Source organism: Amblyraja radiata, chromosome 27, assembly GCF_010909765.2.
Source record: "Amblyraja radiata isolate CabotCenter1 chromosome 27, sAmbRad1.1.pri, whole genome shotgun sequence".
Taxonomy (NCBI): Eukaryota; Metazoa; Chordata; class Chondrichthyes; order Rajiformes; family Rajidae; genus Amblyraja; species Amblyraja radiata.
In genome coordinates this window covers 34,243,416-34,251,916 of record NC_045982.1, presented here as the reverse complement: position 1 = coordinate 34,251,916, position 8,501 = coordinate 34,243,416, and the positions used below count along the sequence as shown (strand labels likewise).

General features: G+C 44.4%; 1 long non-coding RNA gene across 1 annotated transcript; it reads left to right on the top strand.

Annotated features, from left to right (window-relative positions):
• Positions 1 to 280: 280 nt before the first annotated feature.
• LOC116988610 lies at positions 281 to 7,643 on the top strand. The gene is made up of 3 exons (XR_004416001.1): positions 281 to 400; positions 5,146 to 5,150; positions 7,632 to 7,643. It is a non-coding gene; the product is annotated as an uncharacterized LOC116988610 (long non-coding RNA).
• The last annotated feature ends 858 nt before the right edge of the window (positions 7,644 to 8,501 follow it).

Below are 8,501 nucleotides of genomic sequence, written 5' to 3'. Positions count from 1 at the left end.
GCTTTCAGCAGATGTCAAGGATTCAGGATCTTGAGCACCAGGCGGTGGACTGCCTTCTTGAAGTTTAAAAGTTTCATCACAAATTTCCATAAATGCTCCAAATTCCTTGGGATTGGTGTTTTTTTTAAACTTAAGCAAAGTCTGGTTAACGAGAGCCTACACTCTTAACTTAACAGCAGCACATGAATAGCCTTCTGCATCCGACAAAGAGAAATGTGAACGCAGCGATTTCTCTGTTTCAGGCAGACTTTTTCCAAATCAGGTATACAAAAAATGTGTCCATTTTTAAGATCCCTCATAGACTCGGGCATGACAGAGAAATTCACTTCAAGTTGAACTCTAGCTATGCCTGGCTGGGCTTTTGGATTGACAATTTTGCATTTCTTTTTTGGAGACATCTGTTTACAATGTAAATAAAAAAAACACTGAACAGCATTAACAGAAACAAATTATTATTTGCAGTTTTAGAAAAAAAGGTAGAAATGATAAAGTTAAACGCTAAAACAAATAGTAAATACTCAAAAAGAAAATCATGTTTCATCAAAATTCAATTACTAGATCTAAACATCTATCCATTTCTTAAGGAAAGATTAACATTTTTAAATAGCCTAAGTGTCCAAAGAACATTCACAAAGAATTCACAATAAAACATGATTTATAAATCTCATTGACATTAATTTATAGGCCAAATGGAAGGAATTTAGTGTCCAATTGCTGTAAATTAATGGCCATTTAAATCAGCTTTCGAGTGGGATCCTGTGGAACGCGCTGGTTTAGAACGTTCACATTGCGGTAGATTTGTGCCCCAAATGCCCAGAAAAATACTGTGGGATTTAATGGGCCCCAAATTAGCTACTCGCAACATTAAACTTTGTATAAAGGGATCTTAAGAAGCCCATTTTAATGTAAAAATAAACAACCTACCTTCCGTTGTCCGCTGTATGAGATCCGTCCCGTTGTCGGCAGTCGCGGGTTTAGAGGATAATTTTTAAACTACTATAATAATTAAATAAATCAGTTAAAAGTAAAAATAGCTCCAGCGAAAGAATCTCCCAGCGATTTTTCGTCACCAACTAACTAGGCTAAACAACCTCGATTTGAACAGCCTAGGGAAAATCGCGTTTTAAACCAGCCCTCCTCTAAACGGCGCCAAAATCGCACACACGGGCTGGGACAGATCTGCAGCGACGCTTAAGGTAGGTTTTGCAACATACCTACTGTATGTAGAATAGTGCTAGTGCGTGGGGATCACTGTTCGGTGTGGACTCGATGGGCAGAAAGGCCTGTTTCCACGCTGTATCTTTAAAGTATCTCTAAAGTAAAGAAAAGTTACTGCTGTAACACTGGACTAGAAAAGCATGATGAGATGACAGCATGTCAGTCGACCAGGAATGCCCGCTCAAACAGAGAGAGCCAGATCCTCAGGATACAGGTCATGTTTGTGTTGCTGCTTTCTTGTTTGTTACAGAAGCTTGTGATGGATTCGGGCAAAATACCACAATCGATCAGGGTGTTCAGCTCTTCGAAGCCAAGCCCTGCTGTTTGTGTGGGAGTGAAGAATCTAATCATTACTATCTATGTCCTTGGCAGTCATCTTTGTCCCCAACAACTGTGGGCGGCACGGTGGCACAGCGGTAGAGTTGCAGCCTTACAGCGCTTGCAGCGCCAGAGACCCGGTGTCGATCCTGACCACGGGTGCTGTCTGTACAGAGTTTACACCCTCTCCCACGTGGGTTTTCTCTGAGATCTTCAGTTTCCTCCCACTCTCCAAAGACGTACAGGACTGTCGGTAAATTGGCTTGGTCAATGTAAAAATTGTCCCTGGTGTGTATAGGACAGTGTTAGTGTGGGGCACGGACCCGGTAGGGTGAAGGGTCTGTTTCTCTGCTGTATCTCTGCACTAAAACTAAACTAGTGCTGAAATATACTGAAATATATTGCTGTTGCTGAAAAAGTGAGATGGATTCTGTATCTGCCCAGGACTTAATGCCAGTTCACCCCAAGATGCCTCAACTACTTACACCAGATGTTCCAGATGTGAAACAGGCACTGTGGATGTCCTTGCCTTGGGACACAGTGGTGAGCTGGATATGGTCTATGATGGTCACCGGGCCTGGTCTTTGTTCCTGATGTATTTTTGTTTAAATCGCCCAGCTGCAGGAGTGGGGAATGAACTTGTGCCTTCACATCAATCATTCATAAAGGCGGATTCTATTCCGGTTATTTAACCACTCCATTACCATATCCCCACAAAACAAAATATCTGGTGAATTCTTTGAAGAACCTTGCAACATAGCCATTTTTGTTTTGTCTCTAGACATAGCACAAAAGCAGGGGAGCTGCACTCAATTCAACGAACTATGTGTAGGAACTGCATATACTGAAATAGACACAAAATGCTGGAGTAACTCAACAGGTCCCAGGCAGCATCCTTGGAGAAAAGGAATAGGTGACATTTCTGGTCAAGACCCTTCTTCAGACCTGAATGGTTAGACTATGATTGGAGCGTTGTGTTCAGTACTGGCCCCTACTCACTGTAAAGACCGATGATCATGGAGTCGGGTACAAACTATTTACTGTGATATATGGTCCAAAGTGGAGAAGATTATGTTACTTCCATTGGAACAGAGAAGGTTTAACGGGGATTTGACAGGCTATAAGATCATGTTTAAATAGGATCAATCAGTTGATTATCAGATAATTTAAGCACTTATGGCATAAAATAGTAAGATTAAACGAGAACTTACCAGTTTGAAGTTTGATCTTGATTTTATGAGGAGTTACGATGAGCGATTACGTGAAGAAGGGCCGTCTGTCTGCGTGCGCGTCAATCTTCAAAGCAGCGGTGTTAAATCACAGATAAAAAAGAAGACCTGAGAATAGTAAGATTGTGAAAAACTTGAACTTCCATATGACCTTGATAATATGAGGGTGGGAGCGGTGGGCACGTAATCGCTCATCGTAACTCCTCATAAAATCAAGATCAAACTTCAAACTGGTAAGTTCTCTTTTAATCTTGCTATTTTACTTCGGAGTCACGTGAGTGACTACGTGAAGATTTCAAAGCTCTGTGATTTTACGCCGGTTACGAATCCAAGCGTCACACACTGAATGGATTGACCATGGATGCGTGTAATCATTAAAGCATTCAGACATTACGTAGTTAAGTAAAGAAACTTAAATGCTTTAAATGAAAGAAAAGTTTAAAAAAAAGTTACCCCTTCCAACCTTGGGGGAAACTAAGGGACAGAACTTAAAATGGTACGTGCAAACACCCCCAGTCTGGTTATGGGTTTGTTATAAAAACCGTTATTTCATTCGTCCATCCTGCAGCCACTAGGATGTCCTTAAGGGGCACATCCATAGCTCTTGCTGCCGACGTAGATGCAGCCCTGGTGGAGTGAGATTTAACGATATAAATGTTCACTCCTGCTACCACCATTACCTCCTTTGACCATCTGGAGATGATTTGAGTTGACACCTTCTGGTGTGTTTTTTTATGGCTGATGAGAAACGATTGTTCTGAGCCTCTGAGGTTCTCCGTAACTCTCAGATAGTGGTGTTAGTACGTTACCACACACACAACCGTTGGTCCTCTGGATATGCCAAGAACTGGATCTCCATCCCTGGCATTCCTGGCCTGCTCTGTTTTATCAGGTTCCTGATTACGAATGTTATGTTGTTCATATTGGTGGTCATGTGGTCCAACTGTAACTTTTGCAGTGTCTGGACTCTTTGTCAGCATACCACCTTCAGGGTTAGTTATAGGCGGTCCCCACTGTCAAAGTAGGGTTAGTACCACGCTCACATCCCATGTGTCCGTGTAGCTTGGCCTTGGAGGTATTAAGTTGTAAATTCCCTTCATGAATGTTGTTGTAAAGGGGTGCGTTCCTATCGACCCGTGCCCTGCTTCCAGCATCAGATAGGAGGAGAGTGCGCCTCTGGCACTATAGATTGCACTATAACTTTGTTTATAGTTATGGTACAGAGTTGATAGGAACTCCAAGACATCCATTATCTGAACTGTGTTGTATTTGTTCAGACAGTCCTATGCCTTGACATGGCCTCCTCAGAATCTGCAGACCAACAAGTTAATACGTTCATGTAGTGGATGATTGCTCCCTGTAACTGGGTTCACTAGGAGGTCCCTGCTCTTGGGTACAGCCATAACTGGCTGGACTATAATTCCCAAATTTGTTGGGAACCAGGCTTGAGTAGGCCAATCTGGCACTACCAATATGCCTGTGGCTTAGTCTTGCTTGATTTTGGTCAAGCATCGGTTTGTGAGACAAATTGGCGGAAAGCATACATTAACATTCCTCCCCAATTGAGGGAGAAAGCATCCACTGCCTTAGCTCCTGGATCCAGCTCACAGGACACATATTTGGGTAACTGATGGTTAGGTCTAGATGCAAACAGATCAATATCTGGTATGCCAAATCGTGTAGTTATTTCTTTAAATACTGCCCGATTCAACATCCATTCTGTGTTGTTATTAAACATTCGTGATCCAGCATCTGTCACCATGTTATATCCACCTCGTAGATAGACCGTTGTAACCCAAATATTCCTCTCGATACACCAGTCCCAAATGAGGTTCGACAATCTGTCGCAAGATACAGATTTTACACCACCCTTGTGATTGATATATGCCACCGCAGTGGTGTTATCAATCTGAATTTGAACAAGCACAGGTTGTATATCGCTACAGAAAACCTTGAGTCCATATTGTGCCCACAGCTATTCTGGGTAATTGATTCCCTGTGTTGGGGAATTACAGACTCCTGCTCATTCCATCTGCCCCCACAGCTCTAGACTGAGTTTGTGGCTCCCCATCCTTAGCCGCTAGCATTGGTCTGAACCACCGATGGCTTTCGAGCAAAATTTCCCTTGAGCTGTCTCACGTTCGTTATCCACCATAGTTATTCAACAATGGCCTCTGCTGGTAATCCATAGTTTTGCCAATTTGGCCTGCATGGAATCTGAGTGTTCGTTCCTTTGCTCGCTGTAAATTCTGGTAATGCAAAGGCCCGTGACGTACTGCATGTACTATTTGCCAATTACACTCGCTGTTTGCCTGATAGATGGCTAGTATTTGACTATCAGGTCATAGCAGGCTTACTTAATCTTGTTGTTTGCCCCTAGGCAAAGTCACCAACATATTTACTGTTTTTAATAGTAAATCCTAGGTAATCAATTAACCTTGTAGGTGTCAATTTTGATTTAACTGGATGGATGAGGTAACCAATTCTTTCAAACAGGGTTTTGGTTTGCTTTGACTGATGCTTCTGCCAATTCTTGGTGACTCCAAATTGAAAATGTCCTCCAAATATGCCATTACTATGTGGTTTTGAGACCTTTGTAGTCCCAGAATTGGTTTCCGTAGTTTAGTCAATAGTCTAGGAGCTGCTGTCAACCCATTTGTCAGAGCCATGCCATCCAGTTAAACTTCAAATATCTCCTGTTCTTAGTGAATAGACACCGAATAGTATGCATCTTTGAGGTTGATGCATGCCATGTGACCATTTTATAGGAAGCTCCTATAAAACAGTTGTTAGACCATAACAAATTTTTACTGTTCTGAAAGTCTATACTGCACAAATGAGTTAAACCTGGATGAAGTGACATCCTCCATCTGTCACCTGTCCTGGAAGGCAATCCTGCCCATAATACTGAGCCTGCCTCGAAGACAACTCCGGTCCGAGTTCCAAGTCTGCTTGGAACCTATGTATGTTGTGCAGTAAAATAATCACACGTTATTATCTGTTTTTTAAAACCAGATCTGAAATTCATGTTATTGTCATTTTGAACAAAAACACAAGAGTAAAATTACCAACATGTCCACAATCCCTTGTTCCGGTAAACCCAGACCCACCTACCTCCATGGCTACTGGTGGTCTTGTGGTAAGCCCAAAGGCCCCTGATGCGGGTTCCTTTTCTCTCCTTGATTGGGAGTAGGACTGGTAGGGAGTGTGGATTCCATGTTTCTCCTGACCTCTGCTTGGGTCTTTGTCTGAAAACCTTATCATACTGAGCTTGCCTTGTAAGACAATTCTGGCCATAATTCTGAGTCTGCCTTGAAAGACGACTCTGATCATATTTCTGTGCCCAGCTTTCAAGCTACCACCGGCTTCAGTGAACTGCTTATCCCCTATGGAGGTGTGGGGTGTGTTTGTCGCCTACTGATGAAGTTTGCTTGTCGTTGTACCTTGATTGGTCCGACAGCTTTTGCTTCCTTCTTCTGGTCTTACCTGAAGAGAGGATTCGGCGGCTGGTTTCTCCAATGTCACCCTGATAGCGCTGTTCCCTTGCCGGCATTTGTGCGAATATTCTGCCAACTTGAGGCCATATGCATGTGCTTCAGTATGTTCATACTTTAAATTCGAGATCAGTTACCTACTGATCACTCACACTCCCCTCCATTGAGAGTGAGATTTGTAGGCAGCCCTGAAAACAGGTGCTGCCGTAGGCCCCTGAGGATACCTGCACTGACATGGCCCGTCCAGCGGACCTAAATGAGATTCTTGCTTTGGGTCAGACTGAAACTGACCGTGGATGCTCCTCTCCTCAGAGCAGGAGACATTTGTGCAGCTCTGAAACAGGTGCCGCTGCCTGCGGGTTCTCCATAATTCTCGGGCTGATAACTCCCTCCTTTGGAGTATATCATTGTGGAGCACCTCTCCATCAGGTGCTCCATGTGGGTTTTGAACGTTTAAACACGTTACCCATGAAGGAGGTTATCCTCTCCATCCGGGATCCTCCTGGCCTACCCTCCAATTGGGTTTGCCTAGGTACTCCTGGCCCGTTTTGTTTTCCCCATGTGTGAGGCTGCTGGCACGGCCTGCTGTAGGGCCCGTGCTGATACTGCTCCCTCCTTCGGAGCAGATCATTGTTGGAGCAACTTCTCCAAAAGTTGCTCCATGTGGGAGAGTCGTCCTCACACGCTCTCCGTTGAGGGAGGGTATCCCTCTTCCCCGGACTCATCTGGGTCAACGGGTGTCAGACTTGCGGGTGGTTTTTACGTCCCGCAGGACCACCACGGAGCTCCTCCTCCTGCACCAAGTCTTTCCTGCCGGTTCTGCCGGCGGTAATGTCGGGAACAAGACCGTCGCCCGCTACTGGGAATGCTGCGGTCTTCGGCAGCCGACTTCCCCGCGGACCGTCTCCTCGACATCTGGGCCCTGAAACTACAAAAAGCTTCAAGTCCGAGAGAACGCAGGTAAGTAATTCAACTTTCCTTACCTGCCGATCCTGACGGCTGGGAGGACACAGTGCTTCTCCAGTCCGTCATGCGCGTTGCGTTCAGACGTAATGACGCGCACGCAGACGGACGGCCCTTCTTCACGTAGTCACTCACGTGATTCCGAAGTAAAATTGAAGGCTTCAACAACATTTGCAAGGTTGATGAAGGGGAAACAATTGTTGGGTCATGATTCAGGCCCAGGTGCCAGCTCATCAGTTCCTTATGTTGGATGTACAAGTTTCCATGGCACTGTCTTTAGGAAGCTCTGAGGTTGCCCCACCATTTCAGCCATTGGCTATATGGAAAATAAGCATTTCTGAAATGAACTGGTACAGAGATGTTCTTATGACATAGACAGAGGCCATTGTTCCCATCGTGTCTATGGCAGTGATTGAAATGAGGAATAACAATGTTAACACAATGTGGACTTTGTAGCTCGGTGTGTGATGTGTAATGTGGCTCTGAGTGGCACATATCCATGTTATCGGACAAATATGCATGTCAATGCCTCTAGAACATGACAGTGCCATTATTGTACAGCCCTTGTTCAAATTTGCTGCTGTAACGCTGGGCTAGAGGATCGTGATGTTAATAGTACACGTGACTCGACCAGGAATGCCCGCCCACACAGAGAGGGCCAGATCCTCAGGATATAGGTCACGTTCCTGTTACTGTAATTCTTGTTTGTTACAGAAGGTAGTTCCAGAAGCTATTTTAGGATTCAGGCAAAATACCACAGTGGAGCAGATTGTTCAGCATTTGGAAGCCAAGCCCTGCTGTTTGTCTGGGAGTAAATAACTTACACAAATGCCAATGTATGTCCCGGGAAGCCACCACTGTCCCCAGTAACAACCGGTTGCTGGAAAAGTGAGATGGCTTCTCCTGTATCTGCCCAGGACAGTGGAGACAGAGCCAAGCTTTCAGAACGTAGACTAAAAAATGGCCAAAGAGGCAGAGGCTCGTCGTAGTTTGCATCTTTCTTTTACAATTTACAATTTATATCTGTGATTAACAACAGCTTGATAACTCAGTGTATTCAGAGACATGGAGAAACGGTGGAGGTTGCTCACTGATTAGACAATCTCACAGTAAAGGACTGGAGGATCCGAGCTATAGGGAGAGGTTGAGTAGGCTGGGACTCTATTCCTTGAGCACTGGAGGATGAGGGATGATCTTACAGAGGTGTATAAAATAATGAGAAGAATAGATTGGGAAGTCTCTTGCCCAGAGTAGGAGAATTGAGGACCAGAGGACTTAG